Source organism: Orcinus orca, chromosome 12 (assembly GCF_937001465.1).
Source record: "Orcinus orca chromosome 12, mOrcOrc1.1, whole genome shotgun sequence".
NCBI lineage: Eukaryota > Metazoa > Chordata > Mammalia > Artiodactyla > Delphinidae > Orcinus > Orcinus orca.
In genome coordinates, this window is record NC_064570.1 from 21,422,432 (window position 1) to 21,433,247 (window position 10,816).

General features: G+C 41.2%; 1 protein-coding gene across 1 annotated transcript in view; it reads right to left on the reverse strand.

The window, feature by feature from the left end:
- LOC125960724 (basic proline-rich protein-like) overlaps window positions 1-10,816 on the reverse strand; it is a 38,568-nt gene that overhangs the window by 25,431 nt on the left and 2,321 nt on the right. The window lies entirely within an intron of this gene.

Consider the following 10,816-nt stretch of genomic DNA (forward strand, 5'->3'; position numbering starts at 1 on the left):
GGGGGACATGAAGTATGTCAGTTTGCTGGGACAGAGCCTTTTGACATATTCATCTATATAGGCAAGAATGTCAATGGGAAATGACATACTGAATAAGTGCCTCCTCCATAAAAAATTTTTAAAAAGAATAAACCAAATAATTAGCTTTCCGGTACTGCTATACTCTATGAAAATCAATGAGAATGGTCTCATCTATGTAGGTGGACTTTTCAGATAACTGAATCTTAACCCTCTTAGCTACAAAATATTTTTAAAATAACTTTAATTTTCTCTTGTGGAAATCTTTCTAAACGATCATGGATTTCTTCCTTTCCTTATGCAAAATGTATTGCTATGACACACTCCTCTCCATGGTTTGAGCTCATGATGCACACTGATGGTTGCATGGGACCATCTCAGTGGTTATGCCCTGCACTGTGTTGCTACTGAAGTAACAGCTTAATGAACGCCCCTGCTGAACATCTATGTAATTTTGCTATCTCCTGCTTTGCTGAGAGTGTTCTCCTCTGGGTCTCAGCTAATATCCTCTACTAGTAGATCTCCTCTGACGTAAGGCTTTTAACATGCTACCTTATTTTACATAAAGTGTCTAGCTAAGGGCCTGAGTCACTACTCAAGCTTTGTGACAACTATTTGACTTCTTTTTCTCCTCTTAACTCAGATTCCAAGCTATATAAAAGAGGGTCAGATCTGATCAGTGGATAGATTGGGAGTGGGTCAAGTCACTATTCTCAGAAATAACCTAAGTGTAAGGATTTAGGTACCAGTAAAAGGCTTCATTGGATAAATTCAAGAAAAACACTTTTTTCCCTAAAACGTTTTAAGGCTGATAATGGGAAAAAAATTCTTCTCATTTCTGGGCATACAGCACATTGAATTTATATAGCATAGGTTTAAACCAAAATCTCTATCCCCTTATCCATAACCATTATTATTATTTTTTTAATATCTTTATTGAAGTATAATTGTGTGTTAGTTTCTGCTTTATAACAAAGTGAATCAGTTATACATATACATATATCCCCATATCTCCTCCCTCTTGCATCTCCCTCCCTCCCCCCCTCCCTATCCCACCCCTCTAGGTGGTCACAAAGCACCGAGCTGATCTCCCTGTGCTATGCGGCTGCTTCCCACTAGCTATCTATCTTATGTTTGGTGGTGTATATATGTCCATGCCACTCTCTCACTTTGTCACAGCTTACCCTTCCCCCTCCCCATATCCTCAAGTCCATTCTCTAGTAGGTCTGTGTCTTTATTCCTGTCTTACCCCTAGGTTTTGCATGACCTTTTTTTTTTTTTCCCCTTAGATTCCATATACATGTGTTAGTTACGGTATTTGTTTTTCTCTTTCTGACTTACTTCACTCTGTATGGCAGATGCTAGGTCCGTCCACCTCACTACAAATAACTCAATTTCGTTTCTTTTTATGGCTGAGTAATATTCCATTGTATATATGTACCACATCTTTTTTATCTATTCATCTGTTGATGGACACTTAGGTTGCTTCCATGTCCTGGCTATTATAAATAGAGCTGCAATGAACATTTTGGTACATGACTCTTTTTGAATTATGATTTTCTCAGGGTATATGCCCAGTAGTGGGATTGCTGGGTCGTATGGTGGTTCTATTTTTAGTTTTTTAAGGAACCTCCATACTGTTCTCCATAGGGGCTGTATCAATTTACATTCTCACCAACAGTGCAAGAGGGTTCCCTTTTCTCCACACCCTCTCCAGCATTTATTGTTTATAGATTTTTTCATGATGGCCATTCTGAATGGTGTGGGATGATATCTCATTATAGTTTTGATTTGCATTTCTCTAATGATTAATGATGTTGAGCATTCTTTCATGTGTTTGTTGCCAATCTGTATATCTTCTTTGGAGAATTGTCTATTTAGGTCTTCTGCCAATTTTTGGATTGGGTTGCTTGCTTTTTTGATTTTGAGCTGCCTGTACATTTTGGAGATTAATCCTTTGTCCGTTGCTTCATTTGCAAATATTATCTCCCATTCCGAGGGTTGTCTTTTCATCTTGTTTATGGTTTCCCTTGCTGTGCGAGAGCTTTTATGTTTCATTAGGTTCCATTTGTGTATTTTTGTTTTTATTTCCATTTCTCTAGGAGGTGGGTCAAAAAGGATCTTGCTGTGATTTATGTTATAGAGTGTTCTGCTTATGTTTTCATCTAAGAGTTTGAAAGTGCCTGGCCTTACATTTAGGCCTTTAATCCATTTTGAGTTTATTTTTGTGTATGGTGTTAGGGAGTGTTCTAATTTCACTATTTTACATGTAGCTGTCCAGTTTTCCCAGCACCACTTATTAAAGAGGCTGTCTTTTCTCCACTGTATATTCTTGCCTCCTTTATCAAAGATAAAGTGCCACATGTGAGTGGGTTTATCTCTGGGCTTTCTATCCTGTTCCATTGATCTATATATCTGTTTCTGTGCCAGTACCATACTGTCTTGTTTACTGTAGCTTTGTAGTATAGTCTGAAGTCAGGGAGCCTGATTCCTCCAGCTCTGTTTTTCTTTCTCAAGATTGCCTTGGCTATTCAGGGTCTTCTGTGTTTCCATACAAACTGTGAAATTTTTTGTTCTAGTTCTGTGAAAAATGCCAGGGGTAGTTTGATAGGGATTGCATTGAATCTGTAGATTGCTTTGGGTAGTAGAGTCATTTTCACAATGTTGATTCTTCCAATCCAAGAACATGGTATATTTCTCCATCTATTTGTATCATGTTTAAATTCTTTCATCAGTGTCTTATAATTTTCTGCATACAGGTCTTTTTTCTCCTTAGGTAGGTTTATTCCTAGGTATTTTATTCTTTTTGTTGCGATGGTAAATGGGAGTGTTTTCTTAATTTCACTTTCAGATTTTTCATCTCTAGCATAGGAATGCTAGAGATTTCTGTGCATTACTTTTGTATCCTGCTACTTACCAAATTCATTGATTAGCTCTAGTAGTTTTCTGGTAGCATCTTTAGGATTCTCTATGTATAGTATCATGTCATCTGCTAACACTGACAGCTTTACTTCTTCTTTTCTGATTTGGATTCCTTTTATTTCTTTTTCTTCTCTGATTGCTGTGGCTAAAACTTCCAAAACTATGTTGAATAATAGTGGTGAGAGTGGGCAACCTTGTCTTGTTCCTGATCTTAGTGGAAATGGTTTCAGTTTTTCACCATTGAGGACGATGTTGGCTGTGGGTTTGTCATATATGTCCTTTATTATGTTGAGGAAAGTTCCCTCTATGCCTACTTTCTGCAATTTTTATCATAAATGGATGTTGAATTTTGTCAATAGCTTTCTCTGCATCGATTGAGATGATCATATGGTTTTTCTCCTTCAGTTTGTTAATATGGTGTATCACACTGATTGATTTGCGTATATTGAAGAATCCTTGCATTCCTAGGATAAACCCCACTTGATCATGGTGTATGATCCTTTTAATGTGCTGTTGGATTCTGTTTGCTAGTATTTTGTTGAGGATATTTGCATGTATGTTCATCAGTGATATTGGCCTGTTGTTTTCTTTCTTTGTGACATATTTGTCTGGTTTTGGTATCAGGGTGATGGTGGCCTTGTAGAATGAGTTTGGGAGTGTTCCTCCCTCTGCTATATTTTGGAAGAGTTTGAGAAGGATAGGTGTTAGCTCTTCTCTAAATGTTTGATAGAATTCACCTGTGAAGCCATCTGGTCCTGGGCTTTTGTTTGTTGGAAGATTTTGAATCACAGTTTCAACTTCAGTGCTTGTGATTTGTCTGTTCATATTTTCTATTTCTTCCTGGTTCAGTCTTGGAAGGTTGTGCATTTCTAAGAATTTGTCCATTTCTTCCAGGTTGTCCATTTTATTGGCATAGAGTTCCTTGTAGCAATCTCTCATCATCCTTTGTATTTCTCCAGTGTGAGTTGTTACTTCTCCTTTTTCATTTCTAATTCTATTGATCTGAGTCTTCTCCCTTTTTTTCTTGATGAGTCTGGCTAATGGTTTATCAATTTTGTTTATGTTCTCAAAGAACCAGCTTTTAGTTTTATTGATCTTTGCTATTGTTTCCTTCATTTCTTTTTCATTTATTTCTGATATGATCTTTATGATTTCTTTCCTTCTGCTAACTTTGGGTTTTTTTTTTTGTTGTTGTTCTTCTTTCTCTAATTGCTTTAGGTGTAAGGTTAGGTTGTTTATTTGAGATGTTTCTTGTTTCTTAAGGTAGGAATGTATTGCTATAAACTTCCCTCTTAGAACTGCTTTTGCTGCATCCCATCTTACCCATTATTTATCCATCCTCCCAAATATATCAATTTCTTTAGAACTAGAAATTGAGGTTTTGCCCTAAGAAACCACTCAATAGCTTGGGAGGAATGCAAAGGTCCTTGATAAGCTCTTTCCCCTATTTTTCTCCTTTCTGCTCCCCTCTCTTCCTGTTCCCTCCCTTCTGACCCTGCTGGATTGCCAGGAGTTCAAATTTCAGAATCTGTGGTTAGAAGGGGATCCCTTTGTTGTTTGGATGAGGAAGTGGAGGCCTAGAGAGGGAAGACAAGTCTCCCTCTAGCTCAAGGTGCGAGTGGGACATATACTTTGGGCTGACAGAGCCACCCACCTCACTGCTCCCTGAGAAGCGCAGATCATCATGGTGCCCTCTCCATGGGTCCTGAGCAGAGGCATCCTCAGTGGGTGCCAAAGACCTTGTTCTGCTTTGCCTCTCTCTCACTTCATATTTCCACAACTTTTCCCCTTTAGTCTATGTCCTATTCCTAGACCTCTAGTTTAGCCCATAGCAGTTCTGTCCAAGCTTTGGCCTCTCTGTCTTACCCAGGCCCCCAATATCATTCCCATTTTTGCTTTATCAAGATAAATCAGTGTGCGTCCTAAGGTAGCTGTCACTCTGGAAAGGCAATTTAATAAATTAATCTCTCATAAGAAGTTAATGACTTATTAAGAGCTTAAGATATTAAGACCTCACTATTTGTATTTGGCTCGAAATGGAAGATTTCTATAGGTGCAAAGCCTTAACCCCAAGTGATGACTGTTGAGTGAAGGAATTTCAGCTACGACTTATTTTGGAGTGGGGAGGTGATGGAAGAGAGTAGAGTGGGGAAGGTCTAATTTGATGTTGTTAAATTATTAATGAGGCATTGTAAGCCTACGTTTCCCTATATCTAAGGGGGCATTTGGGCTTCAGTAATCCTGGACAGAGTCCTACTCCTGCTACTGACTGTTTCCTAATCTGATTTTTTTGTTCTTTACTCTTCAAGAAGGTTTTCCATGAGAAACCACTGAACTTGGTTTAGGATAACTTAGGATAAAGACCAGATGTGTGCAGCCCTTGAGTGCTCTCAAGAATGAAGAAGCTAGTTTCCCTAGCAGCTTGGACTGCTGAAATGTGCAGTACGCTTTCAGAAACTGTGGACATGGCTAGTCCCAAGCTAAACCAGAAAGTCATCAAAGTTTGTTTGCATCTTGTTCATCCCCATCAACTAAACTCTCCCTCACCCTTTTCTCCCCTGTACATTCCTAATTCTGTTCTCCAGCAGGCCTTCATCCGCTCTCCATCCTTCCCATCCCCAGGGCTGGTTTATTCACTGGGGCCTTTTCTTTTCTAACATATTTTTACAAAGATGAAATCTGGTTAAAATAAGATCCAAGAGAATGTCTTTGAAGAATAAAAAGGGCCAACTTGTCAAAAGGGATCACATGAAACCTGAGGAATGTGATAAAGAGGGGAGAAGGGGGTTCTCAGGCAGCCAGCCAGCCCCAGATCAGTCTTAGGGGTAAAGTGTAAAGCAGTGGTTCTCAAGCTTAAATGAGAATAGGAGTCAGGGGAATCTTATTCACTTAGGAGTTGCCCAGGCCTAACATTGAGGATTCTGATTTGTAACTTTAGGGGACAGCCCAGACTTTTAAATAGGCATTTCAAGAAACATTGCTACAGGTGGTCTTTGGAATATACCTAGAGAAACTCTGGAGTGTGGGGTGACATGTGGTTGGTTGGATATCTCTGGGCTCCACCCACCCTGCAAAAGGCAGGAGGATCAGAGCTTTATCCTTCATCCTAACAGATGTCACCTTGTGTCTCACTCAGTAAGTCTGGCTTTAGCTGATTTGTCCTTAATTACCACCCCCTCCTTCCACTCCCCAACCAAAGGAGGTTATACTGGGATAAAGAGACTGGTCTGCATTACAGTGGCTTGTATCCTAGTAACAATTCAACAGACAGGCTGATTCTCCCTCAAGATTCTTTTCTTCAACTAATTTTTGGAGACCTAAGTCTTCTTCACACCACACAAATCATGATTCTGCTTAATTTTTCTCCATATACCAATTAAAGCAGATGAGTAGGAAGTGGGAGATCCATTAGAAGGCAGTTCTAAATCATGCCTCTTTATTAAGACCCAAGGCTATAATCCATTTATTCATCAGAACCCCATAGCAGGTACCCCTTTAGTATTTTATGGATATATATATATATTTTATTCAACACTTACATTTTATTTTCTGAAGTTTATCATTTTTACAAAACAGAACAAAAAGCAGGTATCAAAAACAGCAAAGAGTTTACAGAATTTCTGCACCAGTTTTCACACAAGTCAGTGATTATGAAACTGGTGTCTAATGTAAATACTAGATACAGTCTGACTTCCTTCTTGGTCATAAGCATTCAGGTGGTTTGTTTTAGAGCTACTGAATAATTACTTTTCATAAGCGACGGTCATCTTTTGAGAACCGATTTGGTTTGTCCAACAAAGTAAACACTTTTTGACGTGTGGCATTTTCATTTTAAAAAAATAACACTGAGCTAAAATACAGAATGTGTATGTGTTTGGATCCTAACCAAATCTTTTGAGATCCCAATTACCCTGAAGAACACTGAAGACATTTATAGGACATATTAAATACTAGTTATATACCTCATAATGTTGAAGGCAGCTACTATAATTCTAAAGAAAATAGCATTTCATTCAGAGGCTGCCCAGAGTTTGAACTACATCATAGTTTCCACATCCTTTCTGATTTGGAGTAGTTTCCCCAAATAGGGCCATATTATTAGAAAAAAAATTGTATGCTCATGCCAAACAGGGTCTGGCATTTTACAGATACATTTGTGTAGAGCAAGATTCCTTGCTCTGTACCCCAGGTGGCCACAAAGAAATCAAGAGGCCACGATTATTGGATGCTGAGAGGAAGAAGCGTACTTAAACTCACATAATCTGGAGGCGAGTAGAAACAGAGTTGGAACGTGGTTGTGGTGTTCAGACACCACTTGTTCCAGGAACACATTTCGTTTAAATAAGGGAAGTATAGTCCAGTTTTGCAACGTTAATAGCTGCCAGTATCGCAAACCTTTTTTATAAATTTATCTGAGGGAATGGCATGCCAGTTAATTCATTTTGCACAGTTTTCTGGAGGTATTTATTACAGAGATTTATATAGAATGTATAGTCATAAGGAGTCAGCCACATGATCTTGACCCACTTCCTTACTTAAAAAAAATAGAGAAACCAAGGCCAAAGACTTAAGGAAACTAGTGGACACCTCCAACCCCCAATACTTAACTCCTCTTCTTTCCTTTGGGAACTTGTCTTTCCATGAGGACCACATCCCCACTCCAGGGAAAGATATGACCAATCAGATCATCCCATCACCCAGAGCTCAGTGATTGGTTTAGGTGCAAGGACTTGACTACTAAGGCAGCCTGAGCTATCTGGGAAGGTCTTTTCCTACTGGGGTTGCTAACCTAGGAAAACAATAATCTGGGACTGCTGCCACCACCCTGCAGAATGTTTGTCTGAAGAGAGAAATGAAGCAGAGAGACACAAAGAGCTGTGAGAGGAGAAATGACTGAACCAGGGTAACAGCATTTGAGCCTCAGGATCCCACTGAGTTGGAATTTAGTCCGTGAAATTCTAGTTGTGTGAGTCAGTGAAGTCCCTTTCATTAAGCTAATTTGAGTTGAGGATTGAAACTTGCCAACTGAAAGAGTCCTGATTAGTAACATGGCCTTGCCTGGTTCTGGAAGCTTTAGGTACAATGGCTCCTGGTACCCAGTTCTCCTGCCTGGGTGTATCAGCTTCCATGCTCTGTGGCAGTAGGTCTCAAGCTTTAGAATGGATAAGTGTCAACTGCATTGTCTGTTAAAATGCAGATTCCTGGGCCCATAAAGGTTCAGGTTCAGTGGGATTGGGTGGCAATGGCCATAAATCTGTCCTTTGTCAAGCTTTTTCCTCAATGAGAAAAGTCCTTACAGTGGCCTGGGAGGCTGTTCTATTCACTGGCTGTCACATCTTTTCCCATCACACTGTTTCTCTTAAGGTCCACAAACATGCCAGGCTTGCTCTGGTCTTAGAGCTTTATCTTAGCTGGTCTCTCTACCTGAAAAGTTCTTTACTCCAGGTCTGTCCACTGCTAAATCATTTCCTTCAAGCCTTGGCAGGAATGTCACTTCTCAATGAGTCCTATTCTGACATTCCTATTTAATACAGAAACACCCCCCCAATCCCACACACATCCTTTACCCTATTTTTGTTTTTCCCTGTAATTCTTTTTATCTTCCGAAGTTCTCTACCATTTATTTCTTATGGCTATTTTCTATCCTGTTCCTCATCCATCTCCTTTCCCCCCACTAGGATACAAGCTACAGGACAGCAGAGATCTTTCATGTGTTCACTGATGTATCTTAAGTATCTTCAGCACATAGTAGGCACTCAATGCATATTTTTTGAATGAAAGTGCTGTCAGTTCGATTTCTGACTCTGTAAAAATTCCATACTGCCATGCGGACATTAATTATTTTACTTTCTTAATATCTCATAATCCAGATTACCAGATTTCCCTTTCCTTTGAAACTGAGAAGTAATAAGAAAGACAAGTAATGAAAAGAAAGTTCCTACCTTGTTGTGATACTCCATATGGGTGCCTAGATGGGGTCAGCTATGCTCCAGCCAACCTCACTTTCCATAGATCTCCTTAGGGCTGAGTGCACAGTTTACCAATGCCAGTTTTGGTTTTGACTACAGAAGTTTTCTGGGGAGAGGAGTTTTTCTGTTACCATATTGCCCTTAAATATAAGCAACTAGACAGACATGTGTCAGCATTAGGGGCTGGAGACAGGGATGCCTTTACTTAAAGACAGTGATTCTTCCTAGCAGAGGGGATGTCACCTAGTTTACACATATTCATAAATATTTTTACTTGTGCTTCAACTCAATTCAGGCTATCTTCTTTAGTGCTTGATGATTTTGGAACAAGGCAGTAAGAATCAAAATTTGACTCATGACTGTCTTTAGGGGTCTTAGGTCATCAAAACTGATGTCTATTTGCTTTTTTTAAAAAATATATTTAAACGAATTACCTAAATATCCTAATATTCACATTATACCACTTAATCTAGTCCTTTAAAATAGGCATTTAAGATTTCAACTAATATTTATTCTTGTGAAGCAAAACGCTGCTTGCCACTTTCCTTGCTCAGTTTCTGGGAGCTTGGGCAGCTGCTGCTGTGTGTGCTGAAGGGAAATTGGATTCTTAAAGAAAGTGCTTAATCTTCTCTATTAAGCAATTAAATAAAATGGGCTCTGGGAGTATGTAGCAGGTGGGTTTGGAAGTGAAAAAAATGTTCGAAAATCACGTTTTGCGTTTTAAGTGGACGTTTTAAAAATGCAATGGCGTACATTTAAGAGAAAATGATGAGGGGGCAGTTTTTATTAATTGCTTCAAGTCAAGAAAGGCTGAATATTAAAGAACTTATACAATGAAAGGAGAAGCCGCTTAAGTGGAAGTAGGCCCTGAAGTTAAATGAGATCAATCTCAAAGGACACAGTGCAACTTATTTCAAATAGTTCAGATTTTTCTCCTTTGAAAAAAAAGTATCGATAAAAAAATGTATCACCGGTTTATTTTGCAGAGTCGCCCTTCACGGCTATGTCGCCATTGCTCGGGCACCTCAGAAATACACTGATTATAGGTCGAAATGAAAACAAAACAAAAACGAAACCGGCAGTGCTATTCTCGCAGTCATTAAAGGGGCTGTCCTTTTAATGCACTCGCTTTTAATGAAAAGGGAAAGGAATATTTGATATGCCTTGACATTTGGTCCCTTTCCGCGAAATCTGAAACTTGAGACGCAAAACATTCCGCAGTTGTCGGTGAAATACCTGCCTTAAAAGCAGAACCACAGTGAATGTCTTTGGCCCGGAATTCCAGAGACTAATTTCCACCCCTCCCACGGAGTCACCTGCTCAGGGGGAACCCCGGCCAGAAATCCGGGTCGCGCCAGGTCAAATCTTGCGCGTCTGTTGTTTACTCCGCCCGGGGCAGGGCGGCGGCGCGGCCGCTGGGTGGGGAGGGCCGCTTCGGCCCGCGGCGCCCGGGCACTCGGCTCCGCTCGGCTCGGCTACTTGGGCGCCCGGCAGGGGCGGCGCGCGGTCCCCGACCGGCCCGGAGACCACCCGGACGCGGCGCTCAGGGCGTCCGCTCGGCCCCGCGGCCCCTCACCGCGGTCCGGCCGCCGCGGCCTCCCGGGAACCTCCCCCAAGGGTGCACACGAGTCCACACAGGCAGGCTAGCGGCTCGAGGGAGCCCCGGTGTCCCCCGGGTGTCGCCGGGCCGGGGAGGAAGCCCAGCGCCCCGGCCCCACTCGCCTGGGATTCCCCCGCCCCCTGGCCCCGCTCTCCCCGCTCTGGGTGTGATTTCACTCGCGTCCCTTCGGAGGAAGGGAAGCGCGCAGGCTGGAGGCGGCTGCTCGCCCCAGGTCCCAGCGCGGCCCACCAGGAAACCGGCAACTGCTCCCCGCGCCGCTGCCCAAGCCGATTTGAATACCCCGGCG